Source organism: Callithrix jacchus, chromosome 5, assembly GCF_049354715.1.
Source record: "Callithrix jacchus isolate 240 chromosome 5, calJac240_pri, whole genome shotgun sequence".
Classification (NCBI taxonomy): Eukaryota; Metazoa; Chordata; class Mammalia; order Primates; family Cebidae; genus Callithrix; species Callithrix jacchus.
The window spans coordinates 160101706-160111383 of NC_133506.1; positions in this window are offsets into that span (position 1 = coordinate 160101706).

The following is a 9678-nucleotide window of genomic DNA, read 5'->3' on the forward strand; positions in this document are numbered from 1 at the left end:
ATGCTGAACTTTATCTGGGACCGCTAACTGGGGCATACACAAAAATCCAAATAAGACATGCCTCATATCGTCAAAGACTTACACAGGAATGAGGCATATAAAATGCATATATAAATGAACTAGTATACAATGAAGCAAAGTAGTTACTTAGCATTTAAAGAGGAAAGGGGAAGAAAAGGCAAATTGAGAACAGAGTAAGTAGGGTGGAAGAATGGTTAAAATCAACAAATGCAAGGTTCAAAACAGAAAAAAGAACGAGAGACGAGAGTGCTTAACTACATTCTCAACTCTAGCCACGCAGATCTGTGTATTCACCACACGGTATTCTTCCACCAGTATATGAAATGGCTCAGTAATACAAGTTCTTAAGTCATTTATCATTCATTCACACTCAATTTAAATTACTTCAAATGGACATGCATTAGCAAGCTCTTGATAGATATATACAAAAAAAAAAAAATCAAATTCATAATTTTTGGAACTATCTCTCAAACCTACCTGGAGTTTTGTGCTTGATTACTGAAAATTATTTTATTAAACAAATTCTACACTATGTAAATAGGACCACAGACAGACCAAAATCCTGAAAAGGGCCAGGCATGGTGGCTCACACCTGTAATCTCAGCATTTTTGGAGGCTGAGGTGGGTGGATTTGAGGTCAGGATTTCGAGACTAGCCTGGCCAACATGGTGAAACCCTGTCTCTACTAAAAACACAAAAATTACCCAGGCATGGTGGCACACACCTATTATAACCCCAGATACTCAGGTGGCTGAGGCAGGAGAATCGCTTGAACCTGGAGGTGGAGATTGCAGTGAGCTGAGATCACGCTGCTGCACTCCAGGTTCAAGGAAATAAGAGTGATACTCCGTCTCAGAAAAGAAAAAAATCCTGATAAGATTTCATCCGTTTTCTCACTTTCTATTGTCCCAAGCAGCTCTTTCATAAATCTGCCTCATAATTAACCAGCTCTGTTTTTGACAATCTTTAAATAAATAAATCTGCAGATCCTTGTTAACTAGGATCTAATGCAAAAAACGACTTCACTTTGCACTTCCTGCTCCAATCCTCTGAAGATGTCTCCTTTCTGCAGGCCCAGTCACCATTCTTCATGACACAGGTCAATCCTGATCCTATTCCACAATCAGAAACTTCACATGTCCTTAGAACTTCAACTTAATAAATAGTAACACAGTAGGCTGCAGGACTTTTGTATAAAAAAGTAGTAGTGGCCGGGCGCTGTGGCCCACACCTGTATTCCCAGTACTTTGGGAGGACGAGTTGGGCAGATCACTTAAGGTCAGGAATTCGAGACCAGTCTGGCCAACAATGGTGAAATCCCATCTCTGCTAAAAATATAAAAATCAACCAGTCATAGTGGTGGGTACCTGTAGTCCCAGCTACTTGAGAAACTGCGGCAGGAGAATCACTTGAACCCAGGAGGTGGAGCTGGGCATGGTGGCGCGCGCCTGTAATCCCAGCTACTCAGGAGGCTGAGGCAGGAGAATTGCCTGAACCCAGGAGGCGGAGGTTGCGGTGAGCCAAGATCGCGCCATTGCACTCCAGCCTGGGTAACAAGAGCGAAACTCCATCTCAAAAAAAAAAGAAAGAAACTGCGGCAGGAGAATCACTTGAACCCAGGAGGTGGAGGTTGCAGTGAGCTGGGATTGCACCACTGCACTCTAGCCTGGGCAACACAACAAGGCTCTGTCTCAAAAGTAAGTAAGTAAATAAAGCAGTAGTCATGGAAGAAGTCTACCTTATCATTTATTCCCCTTAGCTAATTTATCACTATACCTCACACAATTTTACAGCTAGAAGGACTCCAGAGCTCATTTGGTTCACAGCCCTCCTTTCAAAGGTACTGAAAATTGTCATAGTCATTTTGTGCCTAGACTAAATTCACAGGGCAAGCAAAGATCCGGAGTCAGATTTCTTGATTATCAGTTCAGTACTCTGCTTACTAAATTACACTATTGTCTACCTTTTTTTTTTTTTAAATTGAGGCAGTCTCTCTCTGTCACCCAGGCTAGAGTGCAGTGGTGTGATCTAGCTCACAGCAACCTCCACCTCCTGGGCTCAAGTGATTCTCCTGCCTCAGCCTCCCAAGTAGTTGAGATTACATGCACACACCACCACACCCGGCTAATTTCTGTATTTTTAGTAGAGACAGGGTTTCACTATGTTGGCCAGGTTGGTCTTGAACTCCTGACCTCAGGCGATCCGCCTGCCTTGGCCTCCCAAAGTGCTGGGATTACAGGCATGAGCCACCTGTAATTCTGTCTACATATTTTGAGTGATATAGTTAAATATTCTCTGAATATTAATTCTATTGTATATCTTTAATTGTTTTTGAAAATATAAAGGCATCTAAACTTAAACTAAAATTTAAATTATTTATTGTTCCCTCATAATAAAGTAACCTAAAATTCAGCTTAATTAAAAAACACAACAAAAAAGCAGATTCATCTTTATAGTAGTTTGTATTTTCAACTGTATGAGGCAAGATGGGAAAAGTACTTGTACGTCAAAACAGACCAAACTGACAGGTTCAAGAGAAGAGACATTGTCAGTATCAAATCTTAAAGACAGTCTGATTATTATATCTATCTTTTTTAAAAAAAAAAACTCTTTATTAAAAGCATTATATCTGTATTAATAAGTGCACAAATACCACACAAGCTAAGCGAATTATTATACTTTACTGTGTAAGAATTTGAGAGGTAAAATAACCCTGAAAGCAAAAAATTCTCATTCTTAATTTCTTGTCCCTTTTAATTTATAATATATGTGGTTCAAAGGATCTACAATCTTATATACGTATGGATTATTAGTTCATGAGTATTTCTATAATTTTGAAAATATTACTAGTAACAACTCTTTTCAATTGTCTTATCTTTGTTGAAAGTACTTTCAATGTGCTTTGTTCCGGTATTACAGAATGAAGGAGTTTCAGTTTCAAATTGTAATCCTCTCCAAAGGAGTTTAACCAAGCAGACAAATAATGAACACAAAATTAACATCACATTTTGTAAATTTATATAATTAAGGGTAAACAAGTTACACAAAATAATTACAGAATTTCAATAATGTTACAAATTATTTTAAACACTATTTATGGAATATTAGATTTAAGATCCTCATCAGGTTTTGAAAGATTTAAGAACCTTTTTTTCCATCTGGTATCCTTCACATGAATTCTTATATACATCATTAAATAGCAGAAAAGAATACATTTTATAATATTTATCCTACATTTAATCACGTCTATTTAACATTTAGATCTCAAGAAAACAAAATATACAAGCAAAAATGATATAATATATAACAAAAAGCTATTCATGTGCAAAACATACAGTCCTATCACTACCTCTTCAAAACTATCTATCGTAAGTTTCTCTACTAAACGGTAAGAAAGCAGGTTATTAAAAGTCATACTCATGGGGCTAGGTGCCATGGTTCACACCTGTAATCCCAGCACTTTGGGAGGCCGAGACAGGCAGATGACTTGAGCTCAGGAGTTTGAGACCCCCTGGCCAATATGGCAAAAGCCCATCTCTACAAAAATACAAAAATTAGCCAAGCCTGGTTGTGTGTGCCTCTAGTTCCAGTTATTCGGGAGGCTGAGGCAGGAGCGCTGCATCAACCCAGGAGGTGGAGGGTGCAGTGAGCTGAGAAGGCACCACTACACTCCAGCCTGGGCAACAGAGCAAGACTGTCTCAAAAGAAAAAAAAACGTCATGTTCATTTAACATGGTTAGTCAATTCTAAAACGTGTGATCACAAAAGCACCCAGACCATTTTCATGAAGTATATTACACAAGAATAATCAAATCACATTATCTTACAAATATAACCAAGTTCTGCTTTGAATCTGAAATCAAAAGAAAAAACGCCCATCCCCCTATAACCGACAGCATACATTTTCTTATCTCAAAGCAATGGCTTCAGATTTGACTCAGCATTTTCTACATCATCTCAGGAAGAAATGGCAGTTACCTGATAAACTGTTATAGATTATTCTGTAATATGATTAATTTGCAAATAATAGTAATCAACATTAAAAATGATTCAAAGACTAATGACCTCTTTTTCTGAAAATTCCATATTTATATCATTCTTCTGAAAATTCTTCATAAGTGTAATCACTACTTGAGATTCTGTTTGATACCAGTCATACCTGTTTTAAAAAGTTAACCCTTCTTCCTTCCTTCCTTCCTTCCTTCCCTCCCTCCCTCCCTCCCTCCTTCCTTCCTTCCTGTCATATCTTTTTTTTTTTAAAGAAAGTTAACACTTCTAATTTCCTTCCTTCCCTTTCCTTTCCTTCCCCCCCCCCCCCCCCCCCCCCCCCCGCTGCTACCTCCGACTCCCAGGTTCAAGCAATTCTCCTGCCTCAGCCTGCCAAGTAGCTGGGGCTACAGGCTCGTGCCATCACGCCTGGCTAATTTATTTTGTTTTCTTTTCTTTTTTTCTTTCTTTCTTTTTTTTTTTTTTGAGACGGAGTTTCGCTCTTGTTACCCAGGCTGAAGTGCAATGGCACGATCTCGGCTCACCGCAACCTCCGTCTCCTGGGTTCAGGCAATTCTCCTGCCTCAGCCTCCCTAGTAGCTGGGATTACAGGCACGCGCCACCATGCCCAGCTAATTTTTTGTATTTTTAGTAGAGACGGGGTTTCACCATGTTGACCAGGATGGTCTCGATCTCTTGACCTCGTGATCCACCCGCCTCGGCCTCCCAAAGTGCTGGGATTACAGGCTTGAGCCACTGCGCCTGTCCTTTTTTCATATTTTTAGTAGAGACGGGATTTCACCATGTGAGCCAGGATGATTTCAATCTTCTGACCTTCTGATTTGCCCGCCTTAGCCTCCAAAAGTGCTGGGATGACAGGCATAAGCCACCGTGCCCGCCCACTCCTAATTTTCCTTTTGTTTAGTTTTTGTTGCTGTTGTTTGTTTGTTTGTTTGTTTGAGATGAGAGTCTCACCCTATCACCCAGGCTAGAGTGCAATGGCACGATCTCCACTCACTGCAACCTCCTCCTCCCGGGTTCAAGCGATTCTCCTGCCTCAGCCTCCCAAGTAGCTGGGATTACAGGCATGGGTCACCATGCTGGGCAGATTTTCTTAAAGCTGTTGTCAAAACAAAAACTTGTCTGATAAACAACAAGAGCTCCACCTTGAGAAACGAAACAATAAAACAGCTATTGATTCACAGAAACAACTTTATATAGTACAGTTTTTTATAATCTGTACTAATGGGGGGAAAAAAACATTAGGGCAGATGATGCTCAAACCTTTCCAGTGGACTTAAATACTTACATGATTTTCTGGGTTCTGACTCGTGTCTGTAGCACTGTTGCGGTTACTCTAATATTAAATATTAAAGACGTCATTTACTTTAAACAGCTAACATTTATATGCCATCAACAGAGTTTTACACTCTCCTTTCATCCAAATACTAAAGATAAAATAAACACTTAAATTCCTGTTTTACAGATGAGAACACTTAAGCACAGAAAGGTGAAGCAATTAGCCAGATAGAATTAAAATTATATAAAGTTTAACTACTTGTGTCAGGCACAACATTATATCTAATACCTTCCTTCAGTCTTTAGACACATGAGAAGACGAATGGATCTAGATGACCTCAGGTGATCCGTCCACCTCAACCTCCCAAAGTGCGAGCATTACAGAGGAGTGAGCCATGTGCATCTTTTGCACTGAAAGTTCTAGAAATGTAGGAATTCTCACTTTCAAATTAGACTAGATTGAAAGCTCCCTGAGAGCAGAGCTATTTATCTGTCCTACCACTATTACGTTCCCAGGACCAAGCACAGTGCTTGGCACATATATAGTAAGTTGGATGTTGGATTTTTGTTTTGTTTTCTGTTTCAGACAGTCTCACTCTGTCACCCAGGTTGGAGTGCAGTGATGCAGCCTCTACTCACTGCCACCACTGCTTCCCAGGTTCACGCCATTCTCCTGCCTCAGCCTCCCAAATAGCTGGGAGATGTGCACCACCATGCCTGGCTAATTTCTGTATTTTTCATAGAGACAGGCTTTCACCATGTTAGCCAGGCTGGTCTCAAACTTCTGACCTCAGGTGATCCACCCACCTCAGCCTCCCAAAATGCTAGGATTACAGAGGAGTGAGCCACTGTGTCTGGCCAGATTTTTTTATGTCCCAAACACCTTAATTATTATTTGATGGTTATGTGCCCTAGCTCTGCTGCTGCTACCAGGGCAAGTCAAAGTTCCTTATCTATTGGGTACTTGGAGTTTCATCCTATATCTCCCCACGATGATCACGAATACATTATTTTTTAACATTTCGAAGCCATTTTAGGTAATTATATCAAAAAGCACCTTGATTAAAGAAATGAACTTTAAGAGTCTCAGTCTCCCTTTGCAATTCAGTAAGGATGCAAAGCTCCAAATCAATGGCTTGTGTTTCTTTCTGTTACAGTTCTGAGAATATAAGCTGTACACAGGCTATTGAATAAGTAAAAATAAAGTCAACGACTTGCTAGTTGCTTCTTCATTATTGTAACTGCTACACTCAGCAGTATTAACTTCCAGCTCATGAAGAATGTTCCTATGAAAAATTTACTCCAAATGTTAAAGGCAGGGCAAGTTACAATTCCGTTAAGCCCACTCCTAATTTATTACCTACGGAGTAACATCAGTCTCACTGGAAGAGACTCCTTAGCTAACGTGATATGAAACCAAGTGAAGCAACTTTAAAGATTAGAAATGATTTGAATTTAACTTAAGTATAAATACTAATCCTTAAACAGCCTTAAAATTAGTTTTACATAAGGCTGCAACACAATTTTAGAAAACAAAGAAGCACTTAAAATCACATGGCAAGGATTTGTTTAAACTACAGGGTTTTCCCCCCTTTAGACGCATTTATCATTCTTTGTCTTATGAAAAAGAAACACTTGAGTTTTGACTGATGAATCCATTGGGATGCAGACTGATTTTGTCAAGTTGAAAGAGAAAAATACTTAGTCAGTTTAGCAATTATGTATTAAAATGCATGTGTTATTAATTTTCCCAACACTGCAGTGATTTTGATATGAAATAACTACATGAAATCTCTCCTAAGACAAAGCATGGCAACTCTAATTGTTAAATGCAACTAGTCTTTGCAAAACAATTAGAACAGTCAGCATTTAAAAATTGTATTGGTTTCAATTAAAAAAGAGATTTTTTTTCCTCTAAAATAACAGAACTTTAAATAACAGAAAACTTCTAAAAGTGTGATTACAAAATGTTACTTATATAAAATGGCCAGTTCTAAGATTCAGCAACTCAAAAATTAGATTAAAATAAATAAGTAAAAATTGTTTTACTGCTTTTGTTTGTTTTTCGGACGAGTCTTGCTTTGTTGCCCAGACTGGAGTGCAGTCTCATGATCTCGGCTCACTGCAACCTCTGCCTCCCAGGCTCCAGGGATCCTCCTGCTTCAGCCTCCTGAGTAGCTGGGATTACAGGCACCTACCACCAGGCCTGGTGAATTTTTGTATATTTTAGAGAGACAGGATTTCACTATGTTGGCCAGGCTAGTCTCAAACTCCTGACCTCAACTAATCCGCCCAGCCTCAGCCTTCCAAAGTGCTGAGATTACAGGTGTGAGCCACCGGGCCCAGCCTAAAAAGCGTTTTAAAGAAATAGAATATATTAGCAGGCTTGGTGGGGTGGTATGCGCCTACAGTCCCAACTACTTGGGAACCTGAGGTAGCAAGACTGCTTGAGCCCAGGAGTTTGAGGCTGCAGTAAGCTATGATGGCACTACTCCACTCCAGCCTGTGTAACAGAACAAGGCCTGTCTTTAAAAAAAAAATTCAAAGTTACTTCTATTCCAGGAGAACTGCTTGAACCCGGGAGGCAGAGGTTGCAGTGAGCCGAGATCGCACCACTGGCACCTGGCGACAGAGCGAGACTCTCTGTCTCAAAAAAAAAAAAAAAAAAAAAAAAAAGTTGCTTCTATTCAACTCCACCAAAATTTTTATTAACTGAAAAAGACTTGAAGGTCTTCATGTCCAAAACAATAAACATTACATTGAATTACAATTAGGGATAAACATTTCCAATTTTCCTTAACTTTTGTCTTAGCTTATCATAAAAAGCCCTTCAAGTGACTCCAACTGTTGGACCTAAATCAATGTGATAGGTTTTAAGGTACAGATAAATAACCATCTTGACCACCAAATCAGTTTTCACCACACATTAAATTCATTGAAATAGCCTAATAATTTTCATGACTAGAAACTTCTGTATGTATCAAAAAATGATTTTATTTCAGTTCCTAGAGGAACCAGTACTTAAATGGAATTGCTTAATATATAACTGACAGCTCAATCTGAGTCCTGTCTCAAATATATTTGTTACTTGAAATTTAATATAAGTACATAAAAACATGAAGAATGAAAACTCTAGACTTACCACCTCAGATTCTGAGCCTATTAAAACATAAAAAGAAAGTGTTTTCAGGTAACAGTACATTTATAGGCAAAGTTATTTATATGATTTCTTTTTTTTTTTTTTTTTTTTGAGGCAGAGTCTCCCTCTGTTGCCCAGGCTGGAGTGCAGTGGCACGATCTCGGCTCACTGCAACCTCTGCCTCCTCAGTTCAAGTGATTCTCCTGCCTCAGCCTCCTGAGTAGCTGGGATTACCAGCATGCATCACAATGCCCAGCTAATTTTGTATTTTTAGTAGTGACGGGGTTTCACCAAGTTGGCCAGGCTGGTCTCAAACTCCTGACCTCAGGTGATCCTCCTGCATCGGCCTCCCAAAGTGCTGGGATTACAGGCATGAGACACTGCGCCTGGCCTTATGTATACGATTTCTATTGCACAAACATACTGATTAATATGTTTGTGCAATAGAAATCAAGCCAATTCTCCATACCTTTCAACTAAAGAAAAGTGGCTTCATTTTGCCTATTGAATTGAATTCATTTTAGACTCCTTTGTAATTTCTTTCTTTTTTGAGACAGAGTCCTGTTCTGTGGCCAGGCTGCAGTGCAGTGGCATAATCTCAGGTCACTACAACCTCTACCTCCCAGGTTCAAGCAATTCTCCTGCCTCAGCCTCCTAAGTGGGACTACAGGCGTGTGCGACCACACCCAGCTAATTTTTGTATTTTTGTAGTAGGTACGGGGTTTCACCATATTGTCCAGGATGCTCTCGATCTCCTGACCTTGTGATCTGCCTGACTTGACCTCTCAAAGTGCTGGGATTAAAGATGGGTTTTCATCAGTTATTTACAGATCCTAACAAATACACACAGAATACGAATCAGTTTTAGATTTCTAACTTTTTGAGTTGGTAGAAACACCAAATGGTTTTTAATTAGGAAAAGCCAATCCAAGACAGAATTCAAAGAAATATTACCCTTGTACCTTCCTTTTGGCTTAACATTTAGCTTCCTTCTTAAAGCTCTTCAGGCAATGAACAAAGCTGTGTCACAAAATTCATCTCTTTTTCTCATTAGCATCATCTATGTAATTTGATTGGGTGCAGTGGCTCATGCCTATAATCCTAGTACTTTGGGAGTCTGAGGTGAGAGGATCACCTATGGTCAGGAGTTTGAGACCAGCCTGGCCAATATGGTGAATCCCCATCTCTGCTAAAAATACAAATTTAGCCGGGCATCATGGCACGTGCCTATA